Source organism: Gossypium hirsutum, chromosome D11, assembly GCF_007990345.1.
Source record: "Gossypium hirsutum isolate 1008001.06 chromosome D11, Gossypium_hirsutum_v2.1, whole genome shotgun sequence".
In the NCBI taxonomy this organism is placed as follows: Eukaryota; Viridiplantae; Streptophyta; class Magnoliopsida; order Malvales; family Malvaceae; genus Gossypium; species Gossypium hirsutum.
In genome coordinates, this window is record NC_053447.1 from 10276862 (window position 1) to 10296040 (window position 19179).

Consider the following 19179-nt stretch of genomic DNA (forward strand, 5'->3'; position numbering starts at 1 on the left):
TATAAGCGTCAATACAGTCATGTAAGGATATAACACCGACGAATTACGTACAAAACAGGAAAAAAGCTAGCAGAATTCAGCAGTACGCCAACGATGGAGAAAGTGGCAACACAAGCACCCCTTTGAAAAAGAGGTCACCATGTGTTTATCAACACTTTGAAAGCCCCGTTCATCAACCACATGTTGGGGAGTGCTACCAAGAGCTTCTCGGATATGGTAATGTCCGGTGAAATGATTGAGAACGCGGTAAGGAGCGGTAAAATCGACACGGGAGAAAACTCGACCAGAAAAAGGAGGCGAATAAACAAGTAAGCACATAAGCAAGAGCCATCAAAACCGATTACGTGGCCCTCAAAAATGATAACCACTACACAGCCCCTCGAGGCAGGAACCCAACACAAGGCCAACACAAGGACTAACAAGAGAGACTTCAGTTCACGCCCATTCCAATAACATACGGGAACTGTATCAGAATTATTTGATGCACATAGTATCTCCATTTTATCTCGAGCCCATGCAACCTCCATATCCCAAATGGTATGACACGAACGCCCAATGTGAATACCATGCAGGGATACCAGGACACTCAATTGAGAACTGTACTGGGTTTAAAAGGCGGTGGAAAGGTTCATTAAGATGGGGATTGTGAAGTTTGACGACCCATTAGGACCCAACGTAGCAGCGAATCCGTTACCCAATCATGCTGATAAAGGGGTAAACGCAATAATCGAAGGGGAGAAGAAGAGAATCAAAACCGACATTGCAGAGATAAAAACCCATTGAGTTGGGTCTGGAGACAAATGATAGAAGGAGTCTCATCAAACAAGATTCAAAAGAAAGGCCGAAGGAACGAAGACGTACTGCGAGTTTCATGCTGAAGAAGACCATGACATTCGAAACTGCACTGAATTCAAGGCCTTGGTGCAAAATCTGATGGACAACAAAGAGCTAGAATTTTATGAAGAGATCAAAGGGCTTGAAAATGGAGAAGTTTATGCCTCGGAGGAGGGGTCTAAGGGAAAGGCCCCAAATCACCCAGTGGTGATTATTTCAAGGCCAACGAGTACAGGATCTGGAATACAACTGGCGCCAAGGGTCATAATCCAAAAACCTGTAGCCTTTCCTTACAAGGATAGCAAAAAGGTTCCTTGGAATTACGACTGCAATGTGATGATCACGGGAGAGGAGAACCCGATAAATGCTTCAGAAGAGGGTAATGACGCAGGTTTCTATACGCGTAGTGGAAAACGTTACGACCTGGGAAATACAAAAAGGGAACCTATAAAAGGAAAAGCCTTGGCGGTTGAACAAAATAAAACGAAGACGACCGGAATTGAACCGCAAATTAACACACCGGTGACCGAAAATGAGGCTAGAGAATTCCTAAAATTCTTGAAGCATAGCGAGTATAGTGTGGTGGAACAATTGCATAAGCAACCCGCTCGCATCTCAGTGCTCGAGTTACTTCTAAGTTCAGAGATACATCGTAATGCGTTGGTAAAAGTGCTAAATGAGACCTATGTCGCTAAAGATATCTCAGTGAACAAATTGGATCGCCTGGTTAACAATATAAATGCCGATAATTTCATCTTCTTCAACGATGATGAGATCCCGCCAGGTGGTATGGGATCTACCAAGGCCTTGCACATCACTGCCCGTTGCAAGGGGTGTATACTACCGGCAGTACTCGTGGACAATGGATCGGCCCTGAATGTTTTACCCCTGTCCACATTAAACAGGTTACCTGTGGACAGTTCTCACATGAAATCATGCCAAAATATAGTGAGAGCATTTGATGGCACTCAGAGGAAAGTGATGGGAAGAATCGAGATACCTCTATTGATTGGTCCAAATACATACGAGGTGGATTTTTTGGTAATGGATATTAAACCATCTTACAATTGCCTATTGGGGAGGCCTTGGATCCATTCTGCAGGAGCTGTACCATCGTCACTTCACCAAAAGTTAAAATTGGTGATGGAGGGTCGATTGGTGACTATAGATGCAGAAGAAGACATCATTGCATCAGTCACCGATGATATGCCATACATAGAGGCCGATAGTGAAGCGATAGAATGTTCATTCCGATCATTGGAATTCGTAAATGCCACATTTGTCATCGAGATGAGCAAAATCCCAGAGCCTAAGATATCCAAAGCTACGTTAATGAGCTTACAGCTAACGATGGGAAAAGGAGCATTGCCTGGAAGAGGATTGGGAAAATACCTCCAGGGAAGGGTCGGAGTGCCGATCCTAATTAACAAGCAGGACCGTTATGGTTTGGGATATAAGCCTAATGCGAGGGAAAGGAGGAAAGAGATGGAGAAAAAGCAGGAAAAGAGAAGAGCACATTTGTGCGGGATAGAAGTCAAGTGGGGACCGATGACCTTTCCCCATATATCTAAGACTTTTGTTTCAAGGGGAATGGTCTACCCTGAAGAGAAGGATGAGGTTACAGAAGGAAGGATTGAGAGGTTGGACATCAATGCCATATCCGCGGAAGAAAGGGTGGAAAGGAATTTGTCAGGCATTCGTCTTTGCGAACCTGGAAGTGTTTTGAATAACTGGACTGCAGAAGAGATCCCTGTAACATTTAGAACTAATTCAGAGTAATATTCAGAACACTTGTTGCCCTAAGCCTGGGGGTGATAAGAATCTTTTGTAAAAGGCACATGTCCAAAATCTAATTTCAGTGAAAACTTATCATTCAGTTTCATCTTGAGCAAATATTCTTTCATTCTTTTCATTCCCTTTATAATCATAGTATGCATACAAGTATTCTTAGATTCTTTTATTTGGGCCTCCATTTGTTCCAATAACAGGTCTTCAGATATCAACGAGATGAGCGACTCTGTTACTAATTCAGAGTCTCTATTTGAGCCAGACATGAGTATAGACAATCCTCAAGATTTTGAAGGTGACCAAGACAGCGTTTTATCTCCGGATTTGTTAAGAATGATGGAAGAAGAAGAAAAACAAATTCTACCCTATAAGGAATCAGTAGAAGTCGTGATCTTAGAAGAGGGCAGAGAGGTAAAAGTTGGCGCTTGCATTGCCAAGGAAACAAGGCGAGACCTTGTTGAGTTGCTTCAAGAGTTTAAAGATGTCTTCGCATGGTCCTACCAAGATATGCCAGGTTTAAGTACTGATATCGTGGTGCATCGATTGCCTATAAAGGAAGAATGCAAACCAGTCCAACAAAAGCTTCGAAGGATGAGGCCTGATGTCTTGCTAAAAATAAAGGAAGAAGTCAAGAAGCAATTCGATGCTGGTTTCTTACAGGTGGTCAAGTACTCAGAATGGGTAGCCAATATAGTCCCTGTTCCTAAGAAAGATGGGAAGGTGCGAATGTGTGTGGACTACAGAGACTTGAACAAAGCCAGCCCAAAAGATAATTTCCCACTGCCTCATATCGATACCTTGGTAGACAACACGGCCGGATACTCACTGTTCTCTTTCATGGATGGTTTCTCCGGGTACAACCAAATTAAGATGCTTTCTGAAGACAAGGAAAAGACCACATTCATAACGATGTGGGGGACGTTTTGTTATAAAGTGATGCCTTTTGGATTGAAAAATGCAGGAGCAACGTATCAGAGAGCCATGGTAGCATTATTCCATGATATGATGCATAAAGAGATAGAAGTTTATGTTGATGACATGATCGCGAAATCCAGAACAGAAAAGGAACACGTGCAAGTTCTGAGAAAACTGTTTCTGAGGTTAAGGAAGTTCCAGCTAAAACTTAACCCAGCCAAGTGTACTTTCGGGGCTAGATCAGGGAAACTGCTAGGATTCTTAGTCAGCGAAAAGGGAATTGAAATTGACCCAGACAAAGTTAAGGCCATACAAGAATTACCTCCGCCAAGTACTCAAAAAGAAGTTCGGGGTTTCCTAGGAAGATTGAATTACATCGCTCGATTCATTTCACAATTAACTGAGAAATGTGACCCCATATTCCGCCTTCTTAGGAAACACAATCCAGGTGTATGGGATGAGGAGTGCCAGGAAACTTTCGAAAGAGTTAAACATTACTTGTCCAACGCCCCAGTACTGATGCCACCTTGCCCTGACAAACCACTGATACTATACTTGGCAGTATTTGAGAATTCCATGGGGAGCGTGCTCGGCCAACATGATGAGTCAGGACGAAAAGAAAGAGCGATCTATTATCTCAGTAAGAAGTTCACTGAATGCGAAACAAGATATTCGCCAATTGAAAAATTATGTTGCGCATTGGTTTGGACTACTCGGAGATTGAGACAATACATGTTGTACCATACGACTTGGTTAATCTCAAAGTTAGACCCTCTGAAATACATGATGGAGTCAACTGCTCTAAACGGAAGGATGGCCCGATGGCAAATTCTACTATCTGAATTCGACATAACCTATGTGAATCAAAAGGCTGTAAAAGGGAGCGCGATAGCAGATTTTCTAGCAAGTAGAGCCCTGGACGATTATGAGCCTTTGAACTTTGACTTCCCAAACGAGGATCTGATGTATGTGGCAACTACTGAAGTGAGCACACAAGAAGGCAATACTTGGAAATTAAATTTTGACGGGGCCTCAAATGCCATGGGCAACGGGATTGGGGCAGTCTTGGTATCTCCAAACGGTGATCATTATCCTTTCACCAGTAAACTAGATTTTGATTGCACAAATAACATGGCGGAATATGAAGCATGTATCATGGGAATCCGCGCGGCTATGGAACGCAAAATCAAGGTACTTGAGGTATATGGGGATTCAGCATTGGTAATTTATCAGCTCAAAGGCGAATGGGAAACAAGAGACCCTAAGTTGATTAGTTACCGAAGGATGGTCCTAGAATTGATTGAGGAGTTTGACGACATCACTTTTTGTTATCTCCCACGAGACGAGAATCAGATGGCCGATGCTTTAGCTACATTGGCTTCCATGATCAAAGTAAATAGACCAGAGGATGTGAAACCTATCCAAATGAGCATTTATGATGCTCCAGCCCACTGTTGTAATATTGACGAGGAAGAAGAAAAGGACGACAACCCTTGGTATCAGGACATATTGCGATACGTGAAAAATTGTGAATACCCAAACCAAGCAACTGAGAATGACAAAAGAATGTTGAGGAGGCTGGCCAGTGGTTACGTCTTAGATGGGGAAATCCTGTACAAAAGAGGAAAAGATCAGGTGCTGTTAAGATGTGTAGACGCTGTGGAGGCCAAGCAGATCTTGGAAGAAGTCCATGATGGCATTTGTGGAACACACGCTAACGGTTTCACAATGGCCAGACAGATCATGAGATTTGGATATTATTGGTCTACCATGGAAGGAGACTGCATCAAGTATGCTAAGAAGTGCCATAAATGCCAGATTTACGGAGACAAAATTCATGTGCCTCCATCACCTCTTCACGTCATGACTTCCCCATGGCCTTTCTCCATGTGGGGCATGGACGTCATTGGGCCGATATCGCCAAAGGCTTCAAACGGACATCGTTTCATTTTTGTAGTGATTGACTACTTTACTAAGTGGGTAGAGGCTACTTCTTACGCCAACGTCACAAAGACAGCTGTCAGCAAGTTTTTAAAGAAGGAAATCATATGTCGGTATGGAATGCCTGAAAGGATCATATCAGACAACGCATTAAATTTGAATAATAGCACGATAGCAGAGGTTTGTAATCAATTCAAGATCAAGCACCACAACTCATCGCCATATCGTCCGAAGATGAATGGTGCGGTGGAGGCAGCCAATAAAAATATCAAAAAGATTGTGGGGAAAATGACTGAGACCTATAGAGATTGGCACGAGAAGTTGCCATTCGCCCTCTATGCTTATCGAACATCCGTCAGGACTTCTACCGGGGCAACACCATTCTCTTTGGTTTATGGGATGGAGGCAGTGCTACCAATTGAGGTTGAAATTCCCTCTCTCCGAGTTTTTTCAGAACTAAAGTTAGATGAAGCAGAATGGGTCCAAGCCCGATATGATCAGCTGAACTTGATTGAGGAAAAGAGGTTAAGAGCTATCCGTCATGGTCAAATGTACCAGAAACGAATGATGCGAGCTTACAATAAGAAAGTTCGTCTTAGAAACTTCCATGAAGGGGACTTGGTACTGAAGAAGATCCTTCCCATACAAAAGGACTTCAGAGGAAAGTGGATGCCAAACTGGGAGGGACCTTATGTAGTAAAAAAGGCCTTTTCAGGAGGGGCATTAATTTTAACTGGGATGGATGGCAAAAGCTTGCCCAATCCTGTGAATTCGGATTCAGTGAAGAGGTACTTTGCCTAAAAAAAAAAAAAAAAAAAAAAAAAAAAAAGGGGGAGAGGCCAAGGCGAAAACCCGCAAAGGGCACCTTGAGACCAAAGGGGCTTTGAATTGAAAACCCAGGAATGGGCAATTCGAATTTTCGATCAAAGTTGAGGCATAGAGTAGTTTTGTCTTCTCCGAATTAACAGGAAGGAGAGATGCTACATCTTGGGGCATCAACAAAGTCTTTTAGGATTTCTAAACACAGAGTTTGTGCAGAGGAGCTCATGCTGCGATATCTGGAGCACCTTTTTTTATCTTATCTTAGCAAAATTTGCTATTTGTTCATTTAGAGCTCTGCTCCCAATAAAATTCCATCTTATTCATTGTGATAATCTTTTTCATCATATCTCAGCAAAGTTTGCTATCTTGATTGATTTATTCATTTCGAGCTTTGCTCTCAGCAAAATTTTATTTTGTCCATTTTGATAATCTTTCAAGCATTTTTCCTTGAAATAACGATTAATGGATTGACGATACACATGCAGAAGGAGTTCTGCGTATTACTCTGAAAGTTTCTAAATAATACAAGGACCTGAAACAGGACTATTGTTTAGAACTAACCAAACCTAAGGGTTGGAAACATTTGAGAAATGATAGTCTAAATAGCGTCTATTTCTTTGGGTTTTCTGTCAAACTAGTTGAACAAGAAGACATCAATGATAGAACCTTGATGAACAATGAGGAATGACAACCTAAGCATTAAAAATGGATCATTCTCATGACATTCTACAAATATAATACATACACATCTAGTTAGGAGCATTTGATTCATTCTGATCATGTCATCCTAAACACTAGGCATAAATAGGTCCATGAAATGGATTTTGCAGGTCATGTTCCCCAGAGAACAGATCAAAGAAACAAATCCTATACCCCTGAAGTTACAGTGGGATAGATTGAAGTCATTAAAGCAGATCTTGTCTTCATGTACTGGCGTGAAGTAGATCGAAGGTAGCAGATCTTATCTTCCTATATTGGTAGGAAGTAAATCGACGACGCAGATCTTGTCTTCCCATACTGGTGGCGAAGTAGATCGCAGAAAACAGATCTTGTCTTCATGTACTGGCGTGAAGTAGATCGAAGGTAGCAGATCTTATCTTCCTATATTGGTAGGAAGTAGATCGACGACGCAGATCTTGTCTTCCCATACTGGTGGCGAAGTAGATCGCAGAAAACAGATCTTGTCTTCATGTATTGGCGTGAAGTAGATCGAAGATAGCAGGTCCTATCTTCCTATATTGGTAGGAAGTAGATCGACGACGCAGATCTTGTCTTCCCATACTGGTGGCGAAGTAGATTGCAGAAAGCAGATCTTGTCTTCATGTATTGGCGTGAAGTAGATCAAAGGTAGCAGATCCGGTCTTCCTATATTGGTAGGAAGTGGATTGACGATGCAGATCTTGTCTTCCCATACTGGTGGTGAAGTAGATCGAAGAAAGCAGATCGATAATGGCGGATTTTACCTCCCTGACTACAGTGGAGTACATTAAAGCCAATAACTCTATCTCCCTGCATTCAACAGTGGAATAGAGTGAAGAGCACAAGTCTTATCTCCCTAAGCAGTAGTGGAGCAGACTAAAAACACAAATCTCATCCCCATAGAGTCGTAACAGAGCAGATTGAAGCTTAGATCTTATCTTTATGAAGTTACATCGGAGTAGATCGAAGCTACAAGGCATATGTCAGAAAATGTAGTAGATTGAATCTAAAGCTACAAGATGCAGTGGATTGGAAGAAGATTATCTGAACCAGAAGAACACCAATGAAGTCAAGACCCAGCAAGACCAGGCAAAATTGGCCTTGCATTATGTCTTTGCTCCATTCCCGTTACACGACAATGAGCAAAGAGGGGCAGCTGTACAAGCCCATTTTGCCCGGGCCCATACCAGCAAACCAACACCAGCCCGAAATAGCCTAGCCCGATAAGCCCAAGTCTCCAAATTTTTTTTGGAAAGCCAGAAACCCTAAGGTTTCTGGCGCCGTTGCCCATACCCTGCTCCACTATGGTGGCCCCTTACCCCCCTCGTCCACCGCGCCCACGACCTGCAACAGAGACAGAGACAACAGCAAAAGCAGCATGCGGGGAATGGGGGCAAAGAATAAACAAAACAGAAACGAAAAACAAGAGAAATGAATCGGCTTTAAAAAGCCAAAATCAAGAACAGCAGAAGGACCTTTTTTTTTCTTTTTTTCTCTCTTCGGGAGTTTTTCCTTTCATTTTTCAATTGTAGTATTGCTTAAGAATACAAGTAATAAAAGCAGATCGAAGTAAGAAAGACCAAAAACAGAAAAGGCCGAGATCTAAGGTCCTTTTTTTATTCCAAAAACTCATCTATTAGATTTTTTTTTTTACATAGCATAGGTTTATAAAAAGGAAACAGCAAAAAAATAAAATTTTACCTTTCCGGCCACCGCGTGCGGTGGCCGGCGCCGGCGCCGGCGAGCCTCCGGCGGCCGTCCGGTGACCCCCCCTTCGCCGGAAATCGCTCCGGGCTCCCCTCTCCTCTCTCCCTTTTCTTTTTTTTCTCCCTCAGCCTTACAAATGATTTTTTTGAAAATTTTTTGACTTTTATAGGGGGTCAAAACGCACCGTTTTGACCCCCCCTGTTTAATGATAAAACGACGTCGTTTCGGACGTGGGGCGGGTCGACCCGACCCGCACCAGGGCAGGATCCGCGTGTTTTTGAGCGGAAGGGCTATTTGCGCAATTGGCCCTTCCGCATTTTTTATTTTTCGCAATTAAGTTATTCGTTGTTTATAAATTGACCCCGAAATCCGTTACACTTTGCGATTTAGTCCCCCTTCCAACGGCGTCGTTTCAAGTGTTTGGATAAATTACTTATTTGATCCCCCATAGTTTAACGCGCGTTCTGATAAGTCCATTCTCCTTTAATTTCTTTCAAAATCCGCCCCAGAGATTTGGTTTTTAATCCAATCTCATCCCTTTTTCATCTATTTTTTTTTACCTTAAATTTCATAATATTTTTGCTGATTAATTCAATTTTAAATATTAATTGTTATATACAATATTATTATCACTGTTGTTTTATTATTATTGTATTATAGTTAAATATATATATTTTGTTTCGTTTCTATTATTATATACATATATTATATTCATTATTATTAATATTTGTTCACATATTTCATCACATATATATATAGGTATTTTTGTGTATATGGTATTATTTTCATGTATCCATTTACTTATATCATTTTTTAATAATTATATTAAGCATACACTTGTAAATATCGTGCTATTCGCATGTTTCCCATTATCTCATACAAATATCTTTGCATTATTCGTCATACATTTCTTTCATTTTCATGTATATGTTTTAGATATCACAACATTTATATATTTTCGCATTATGTTCCATATACATTTTTTATCTTTACTATTGTGATTATTAGTATATGTTTTTATATTTATGAATATATCTTTAATACATATAAGTATATATTTATTATTAATAGATGTTTTCAACATTATCATTATGTATATTATGTGAATATTTTAACATTATATTATATATGTATTTATATATATTACGTATATACATACCCCCTTTTAATATTATATTTTTTACATATATACGTAGATATACGTACTTATACCTACTTAAACATATTTTCGCACTTCATAATTTTTATACACTTACATATATTTATGCATATTTTACATCATATACATACTTATATATTTTATACTCTTAAAAATGCTTTTTGTATATTTCACATATTTTATAATTCCCATACATATATTTTATATTATCATGATTTGTAAATATATAAATACACATTTACATTTTTTATAGTATTTACCGATTTCATATATGTGTACATACTTATCTATGTTTTCATATTCTGTAATTTATATATTTCTTATTTTATGGTTTTAAAATTATACATGCATATATACATTTTACATAATTGTGTTTATTGTCATCATTGTTATTTGGTGTTTGCTTATTTATCCATGAACACTTGTGCTTTTTCTACAATGTTAGTTCTATTTATTTATTTGCATGCTTTGTTTATGTAATCGCCTCGTCATTTCATTTTGCCTACTGCATTGTTATTACTCATTTTACTTTGCTCACCTTGTCGCATTCGTTATTGTTTTGTCAAGTATTGACACTAAACACCAAAAGGAAAATTTTTCTAAATAAGGCAATATTTCGCGTTTGGGAACTCGAGAAAACGTGCCCTAACGTGCTGGGTTTCGATTTCTCGTTTGACTAAATAGCCAAATATCCTCTTAAAGCTTCAAAGTATGGTTTCATTAAACTATAAGGTGATCTTGGTTTCGATGGTTAGAGTATCGTGTCCTAACGTGCTGGATGTGATATTCCTTCGGAACAAGAGAATCTTATGTTTCAATTCATGGTATCAGATTTTCTTTTAAGGATCGCATTTTTAAAAGCTCTCCAAATTTTCAATTTTCGACACTAAGACACTAATTAATCAACTAGGTACCAATTTTGGGCGTATCGAGGGTGCTAATCCTTCCTTGTGCGTAACCGGCTCCCGAACTCATTTTTCTGAATTTCGTAGACCAAAATCGTTGTTTTAATAAAATTAAATCATTTATTAAAAACAACCACTTTTTGAGGTGACCCGATCACACCTCGTCAAAAAAGGATTGGTGGCGACTCCCGTTTTCATTTTTTTTAAATCCAAGTCGACCCCGTTTTCATCAAAAAAATGGTGTCAACAGTTAGCACTGGAGTGAATACGTTGAAGGCATTCTAATGTCGACATTAAAAGCGGTGTGGAGCTATCCTTGATGACTATACTAAGATTAGTAAAAGGTATGCAGTTTTATAGAGAAAACCCTTTCGTATTATTTAATTAGTTGATGTAAAAAGCGAAGATGTGGTCAGCCTTTTACCCATTGTTGAAGACAATTTGAACATTATTTGGATGGGCAGATAACGCTGCCTTGCACGCTACTCTTTTAAGTGTAATCCACTGAAGTTCCATTATGGAAGAATGATATATATTCATGCTTTGCATGTTCGCAGTTCACAACAACTAATGATGATCACACTGTTTTCCAAAAGGAAAATTAATTGGATGCCATAGAAATTTATTAACCTGAACCAATTAAAATTGAATTAGGCTGAACCCGGGAGGCGATGAAATTCTAGGGAAACATCAAAGTGGGCCAAAACTTTAGAAAAAGCTAATCTCACGAAGTCCGATATTGTGGGGTTCCGCAATCTGTGGTTGATTGATCTAACAACACCACCCAAATCAGGTGAAATTTTAAAAAGAAATGAAATTCTTCAAATACCTCAGCAAATTCTTTGTAGAAATACTACAGTAGGGTTGGTCGGATGGGTAGGAAATTGAACGTCTGAATTCAAGAAATAACGACATGAAACAACTCGGATAGTGGGTCCTAAATGTTTTACAATGCATGCACTGTAATTCGTACAACCACAGCCCCTTTGTATTTTTGCCTGTTTCGCTCTCATTTTATCATCCTCTACACTTCCCACTTTCACTTTCTTTTTTATTCAGCAATCCAAATATCATTTCTACAATAAAACCTTTGAAGTTTTGTAAAAAAAAAAAGAGTATTATTTTCTTGTTTGAAGATCCAATCCAAATTTAGCTACTTAAATATATGGGACATAAAAAACAAATCTGTTGTTGTCTTTATTTTATTTTTTCAATTTCCTATTTCTTTGGTTAATTTTATTGAAAATTAATCCTAGTCAAAAATTCCCACTCAAGTATTTCAATTGGAGACAAAACTCAAATCTAGTCCCCAGCAAACAAGTGTATGAAATTGTCAAGAGACAAATTAAGAGTGAAAGTGACATTTTGTTCACTATTTTCTCTGATAGAACCTTGACCTAACTTCAAGTTCAATCAGCTTGATTGAAATTAAAATTAGTAAATATTGAACATAGTGATAATACTGTAATGTTTTAGGGTGAGCCATATAGTAAGTCATAGCTGAGACATGATGCAAAACTAACTAATTTCCTCTTTATTTTTGTCGTCTGTTTTTAACGTAAGACGTTGGTGGTGAAAAGTCAAGACCATGTTTGCATCAATCTTGATTTTCAAGAAATCTTCTCAAGTTCAATGCATACTAAGGGTGTCTACAGTACCATTCTTTTATAATTTATAAAATTTTAAATTAATAAAAATAAATTTATACTTTAACCCCATAAATAATAAAAATTAATTTAATCTTTTAAATATATCTATTAAAATGGTAAAATTATATTTTTATTATCATAAAAGTATACAATTTAATTCCGACCCAAATTTTTTTTCTAACTTTGTCTCTATGTGATTGGCTAAAAGTGTAATTTCTTATGCAAATTTGCATAACCAACTTTGTGGATTACCAATACTAATTCTAATTTATTTTGAGATTTCCTCCGAACCTTTTTTTTAAGCACGAATGCACAAACCATGCTTGTAATCTTTTGAATATAATAACTTTTATAAACTTAATTTGCAGTTGACTTGTGCTATAATGTTAAAAAGAAAATATTTTTAAATTTTTTTTTATAATATTTCGATTATTATTCCATGTAAATTTGGTAACAAATAATATAGAATTTATAATATAACCTTTATAAAAAATTATATAGAGTATTTAATATATTTTACAACACTTACGTTCGCATTAGACGCGAATCTAGGGGGGCTAGCAGGGGCCCGACCCCCTGAAATGGAAACTTGTTATTTAGGCCATTTAATTTTTTTAGTAAAAGTAAAATTATACTTTAGCCCCCCTGAAATTATAAAAATTTGATTTAATCTTTAAAAAATTACAAAGATGTAAACTATTAAAATATTTTATTATTATTATTGTATAAAAATAATTTCTTAAACTTAAATTATGTATATGTGTTTGGACAATCATATAATAATTAGTAATTGCTTGTAATCACCCATGTAATTATCTTAATTCTTAACTTCCACCTAAAAATAACGGAGTGAAATTAAACTCGGATTAGAGAGTGTTAAGTCCAATACAGTAGAACCTAAAAATTATTAGGTGACTTTCTAATCACTATTTAACTAATAATAATTTTTTTTTCCTTTTATTTTCTCTCTCTATCTTTATTATATTGACGTGCTCGCAACTAACAAAACTAATACATAAACTGTAGTGAAGCCAACCAAACCCAATGTCAATGGTGTCTTATTATTGCCAAAAACAATAATGTAATCATACCATAATCCTGTTGTTTGCTTGTGAAGCTTTTTTGAAATAGAGACCTTTTCATCAGAGCAAATCCACTATAAACATAACCCAAAAAAAAAGAAATTTAAAGTGTTTTTATTTTATAACATGATCACAACTTAATCATCATGATCCATAGCTACATATTTGTCAAAACCTATGACCTTTTGGCAAGTAATAATCAACTAACACAAACCATAATTGGATTGGGAAGAAGAAGAAGAAAAAGGTTTTATTTTACTTTTTCAAAAATTAATTCTTTTAGTACCCCACTTTTCTTTTTTGGATAAATTTAATACCCACTTTTGATCAGAATCTGAGCTCAACTCATCTCTTGACTACAAATTAGACTTTTATCCAATTTATGTTGAATATTTTAGTTATACAAATTTCCACTCTCTTGTTTTCATTTTCTTAAGGGGAATTCATGACTTAGGGTTTTTGTTTTGATATGAAGGATATATTTGTGGGCTTAGCTTAGACGTTGGTTTGGAGATACCCACTTCAACTACTTTATATATTTATGTATTTCTTAATGTTAAGTGTGTGTCATTATATGATTCAACATTATATTATATTGTATTAGCATATGATTTTTGAAGTAAACAAAAACAAATGATGCTGGCGTTACAAAGAGGACAACTCGAGGGAAGAGGGTTTGGTCATCATATTGTAGTGGATTTAGTTTAGTTTGGTTAGTCAACAATGCAAGGATACAAAGGGCATGAATTTGGCATCTTCCTGCTACTTACCCATTACTTATCATATACTTAACATCACGAATAAAATTAGTTGAAATTTTTTAAAATAAATTATATCATTATCATTTTTTTCTTTTTACATTTTTAAATCATAGTGGGATATAATGGAACTTCAATTTTTACATATTCAACTATATCATTTCAATCAAAACTTTATTTAATTTTTATATATTTTTTACATTAATCTACGGTAATCTAGTTTTATTTATATTAATATAAAATTAAATTGATTTGAAACGTTTGATGTATTTTTTTTATATTTAAAGCTTTTCAAAAGTGTAAAATAATTAAAATAATATTGATGTTTTGTTGTTGACCCGAAGACAATTTTTTTGATTAATTTTCATAAAATAAATAATGAAAATTTATTTTTCATGAAAAACAATAGTGAATTTTGTAATTCATGAATAATTAAAATAAAATGGAAAAGAACCTCAACATCAGACCTATTGGACCATTATATTCTCAAGCTTGTAGGATTGATCTATAAGTAGTGCTTGTGTGGTAATTTAAATGTGTACATGTGTGGATATGTGAGTTTATAAAAGTAATGCTATGGGAAGAAAATATACCATTAGATATTTTGTCTTTATAAAGTTTACAAATACATACACACGAGGATTAGAAAAAGAATTAAATTAATACCGAGTGCATATGGACAAAAGCTCAAAATATAATCTGCCAAAATTTACCTATCACAATTATGCATAATGGGATTAAAGATTTATAAATGGTTTGACATGAGTTTAAACACTCACGAAGGCATCAACTTTTGTCAATAATACCAAAGTCTTATTAATTTACGTATTTTATGGTCAAAGCCTACCAATAGTCTCTACAGTACTATTATATAAAGTTTATTTTAGTCTCTTTACTAAAATTTGTTTTAGATTAGTCCTTGTACATTATATATTATTTAAATCATAACGTCTTTAAAATTTATTGTTAAGTTGGTAATAATTTGGACAAAATATATCATACCCCAACTAATTTACTCATAACTCAGCTCAGCTCATAAAAAACCCAATCGTCCTCAAAAAATTCCATGTATTTTTTAACTATCATGTGGTTGAAAAAATCTATCAAGCTTGTATTTTTTTTCGGCCACAGATAGTTCAAATTTTTTTTTTATGAGTTAGATTGGATCATGGGTAAATCAATTGGGTATGATATATATATTATTTAAATTATCGGCAATTTAAAGATAAATTTTAATGGTATAATGATTTGAATTTCTTTTAATGTATAAAAATAAATTTAGAATAAGAATAAAATGAATTTTACATAATAGTTTAAACAACTTTATAAACTTTGACGACATTCTTTTTATTTAAATAGAAAAATGAACTTTCGGTGGTATAAAAATTGATTGAAATTTGTCATAAAAAAATTGAAGTTACAAATATCAGATTAAAGTAATTAAGGATAAATATTAAAATTAAACACGAACTATGTTTTAATGTGCAGTTATATACATAAATTTTAATTTTTATAATTTTATATATAAAATTTTGATTTGATTCAATTATTGTAAATTATTAACACAATTATTGATATAATATCATTTTTGTTTATATATTGCATACATAAATAATTATATTTATCCAATATAAAAAAATTGATGTATTTATTTATTTAAATCTGTATGATTAAATAGAAATTAAAGTTTCAAGTATCAATTTAAACCACAAATAGTGTTTCACGTGTATAATCGCATCAGACTAAAATTCATGTATAAAATTATACATTAATTCAAATTTAATATTTAATTAAAAGTTAGAGTTAAAAATATAAACTCAAAATCCCAAAAGGTTAGGATTTACCCACACAACCAAAATTTGGATGAGGAATTGAAATTAAGTTGAATAAAAGTAAATATGGAAAGTTGAAGTATGTGAAAATATGGGGAGGGGTATGATGATTAATTAATTTTAATTTATAGGTTTTAAAATTTATTTATTATTTTGAGGGGTCAAAGTCAAACCCTCAAAAATAGACCCATGCATCCAAATTTGTCGACGAGCATGAATGACGATGTGTATTATATTCTATAAAGTCGATATTCTAAAAAAAATAAATTACAAAATTAAATAAGGATTTCGCTCTTTAAGTATAAATTTAAAGGTTACTAGTTTTAAATTAATTATAACATTAATACAGGTAAGTATGTTGATTTGAATAACCTCTTAGTTTCAGATTATTGGAAAAATAGGTTATAGCAATTTGAGTATTCGTTTTTTTTTTCTTTTTGAAAAATTGTAGAATATTTCACTATAAAAAAGATTGAGAGTTTTTTTTCTTGATTGATGAAAAGCAGTACAAGCAATTCAACCAAGCATCCAATAAAAAAATAAATACCAAATACTCAAATTATTTAATCTTAATAACCCTGATTTATTATTTTCCATCATGTGGTAAGCTTCCAATTTTTTATTCAAATAAAAATTAAATTTGAAAATAAGAGAGAGTGCATTTTTTTCACCCTAAAATTTGTATTACAATGTGAAAAAGAGAGAGATAGGGTGTTGTACGTAATAAATTAAATCTTAAATCTAATATTTAGATTAATTCATTTTGATCTAAGAGTTAAAAACATTTTGTTTCTCATTTTAAGACTTTTTTTTGTTGTATAAATCACGTGTGTTCTTATCCATTTTATAATATTAGTATAGTTTTTTTCGAGCCGGGGGTGCTATTCAGGTAAATCCTCTCAACAATGTCAACTCTAATATTGAATTTGGTTCAAATGCTTAGGGAATAAGTGTACTTCCACTTCTCCCAACTACTTGATTGTTTAAGACTTCTTTAATTGCCATTGTTAATAATATATATATAACCTAAATGAACATTTATAGTAAGGGAAGTGATTCATTTGCACCGATGTAACTTAAGTGGTTTTACACAATTTTATAATTTTTTATATAATTAATATTTTAACAATCTAACCGTCACATTTCATATTCAACTCATTATAGATTATGCATGTCAAGTTTGGCATAAATTAAAATTTTCTAAGACAATTATTTTAGATCAATATGATAGAGATATCGGATCATTTAAAAAATTTACATACATAACAAATATAAATATCTTAATAAATTCAACGGTTAAATAATTAAAATATTAATAATATAAAATATTATAAAAAATATAAAGCTACTTAAAATTTAAATTAATGTAAATAGATCCATCCTTAAAAAGTAAAAGTTAGAAAACCTACTATCAAAATGTGAGTTATTGAGGTTGAAAAATCTATTATTAATATGATTTTTTTTCTCCAAGAAATATAACTTTTATTTTTAAAGAAAAACTAATTTTTATAATATAAAATTTAATGAAAATTTCGTATTTAAAATTAATTTAAAATTTTTTATATCCTAAAAAACCCTAAAAACTTTTCACTCTTTTCTCCAAGCCATTTGTTTCTTATCTTTTGTTTTGCTCAACGACAGTGCCAGCCTCCGGGCTGGCTATCGCCCCCCTTTTTTTTTCCTCCCACCAACTCTTTCTTTCTTCTTCTCATTCACTCCACATATTTTCTCTCTTTTTCAATTTGCAGATATATTTTGTGGGTATCTTTGTTGTCTTCACAAGTTATGATGGATAGATAACGATGTCTATCGTTCGGTAAAACTCCATCGGCCACCAGTAGCTTTTTTGAAAAGTGGGTGGCTCTTGGTCAATTTCTTAATTTGTTTTTGTTTTGAAAATATTTCAGAATAATAAATGATTTCACGAGTTGATTTGGACTCGTGGTATCTTAAGTTTCCATTACTTAATAAGTTTTCAGTTTTAGAAGTTTTTGTCTACCATTGTACCATGGTTTTTACTCTTGCTTATGTATGTAATCCTAGTTTTACGAGTGATTTTAGGGATGATTTCGTTGTCGTCCTCTATAATTTGGTGAATGCTTGATTCTTTTGTCGATTTTTGCTCGCCGCTTTGGACCATCCGGGGCAAATTTTTCTTATTGTGATAAGTGCTTGCAGTCACTCAATATATGTCGTGCTTGAGTTGTGACAAAACCAATTGTCAACCTGTCAGAATGTTTTATCGATGCTGAGGCTAAAGCTTTTGTTGTGCTGATGGAGTTTGTGTTTCCCATGAACGTTTGTTATTTTTTTCCCTTAAAAGTATATGATTCCATTCATTGAATGAATTAATAAATTTTCCTTTCAAAATTTTTGATTATATCCTTAATTGATAGAAATTAAAATTTGCTATTATTTTATATCATTTTGAAAACTAAACAGTTCAATCACTCTTTATTATTCGTAATTAATATTCAACATACATTTTTAAGGAAATATTCAACATGCTTACTCTATTAAAAATAATTTAATTATTACAAATATTTTTTTATTGTTATATATATATATTTATGTTAAGGCAATTACGAGAGTAATAATATCGAGTGCACTTAACATTGCTTACATTTTCATATTTTACCTTTTATCTGTTTACACATATTTGAAAAACGATCATTTTGAACCATAAATTATTGTTGATTGGGTTGGATCATCTTAAATTAAGGAGATTAGATCCTAAATATCTTTGTAATGTCTTAGACTTTTTTGATGTTGTTAATTTGATGGTGAAGACCTGCATAGGTCAACATTTTGTCTGTCGATTATGAATTACTTTTATGAGTACATTTTTTTGAAAGTAAAATAGGTGAGTGACTTGGATTTATAAAACAAAGTTTTTAAAGGAATTCTTTTTGAAAATAGATCTAGATCTTAGTGTAAATGTGAGGTTGCTACACTAGCGAGGGGTAAAAGTTGAAGATTGTAAATTATTTTTTTGAATAAGATCCTGAAGATGTAAAAAAATCAAACTGCATAAACAATTGTTTTTGTGCTCTATTTTTCTACAATTATGCATAACAGTTGTAATTGC